This window comes from Arachis hypogaea, chromosome 17 (genome assembly GCF_003086295.3).
Source record: "Arachis hypogaea cultivar Tifrunner chromosome 17, arahy.Tifrunner.gnm2.J5K5, whole genome shotgun sequence".
Taxonomy (NCBI): Eukaryota; Viridiplantae; Streptophyta; class Magnoliopsida; order Fabales; family Fabaceae; genus Arachis; species Arachis hypogaea.
In genome coordinates this window covers 5,815,320-5,816,589 of record NC_092052.1, presented here as the reverse complement: position 1 = coordinate 5,816,589, position 1,270 = coordinate 5,815,320, and positions in this window count along the sequence as shown.

Here is a 1,270-nt window from a genome sequence, read left to right as displayed (position 1 = left end):
CTATGTAGATATACTGTTCCCCACCAATATGAGTAGTGAGATAGAACACATGAGGAAGATTCACCCAAATAAAAATAAAATAAAAGCTACAAACTTTTATCAATGATACCTAAGAGTTCAGCTGAAACTCCAAGAGAGCTGAAAAAGAAAGTACAAATTACAGCAAAAAAAAAAGATCAATGTCAAACCAACCGAGACTAATTGAAAATCAACAAATCACTTGTTTTGTGGTCAATAATTTCGTTTTAAACCTGAAACAGAAATGAACATAAAAAACAATATCCCTTTTTCAAATTGTTATATTTTAAATATAGTAGAGTTCCCAACAACAACAGCGCTTGGAGATATTTCAATTGAAGAAATGTTGACATCCTAGTTTGATTCTTATGAGCATAGATTTTAAGCACATCATTTTCCTGGGACCAAACACGCAAAAAACCCTACAAATGTAAACAAGTATACTGAACCAACACCCCCTATATAAACAGTATACTCCCTTGCATGCTTCCCACTTGAATCCCTTCTCTCAATCACTACCTCAAAGCACTCACAAAGAAAACAATTGACCCAAAACAGCTGGTAAGAAGAATTAAAAAAACTCATCACAATTGAACATAGTTTCTACACAAATAGCTCAGAAGAAAAATTATGTAACTTAGCTTTCTTCCAAATTTCCAAACCCACTCTCGATTTTCAGTGGAACCCGGTTGCAAGTTCAGACCCAGAACCAGCTCCATTCTAGATTGATTTCTCATACATCTTCGTCTACCAAGAGATTAGAGTATAAAAATTAGTAAATTAGAATGATATTTTTAACAAAAGGAAACAAATCAAAGAAAACACGATGATGATAGGAACACTGTTCCGACCGGATCTTTAAGACCGAAAATGTCGACGGAAGTGGGTAACATTGATGCACATTTTTCCGACAGAGAGAGATCAGATAATCCAAGAAACGATCCATAAACACGAACCGTATGGGGATAAAGGAAACTGGTTGAGGATGGTGAGAGACGAATCGGGGTCACACCAACCACAAAGAAAAAAAGATGCAGGAACGGGAGAATGCTAACAGCCAGCAGAAGCAGGAAAGAGAAACGTAGGGCCGAGGACTCGGTAACGAAGGAGAAACTTATGAGGAAGATGACTGTTGATGTTCCATTCCATTAGAGGGACCATTTTTTTTATGTTTTAAATTCTTTTATAAATTTCAGATATTAGCTTCAAGTGTAAAACAAAAATAAAATACTATAAAAATATTAAAATTAAC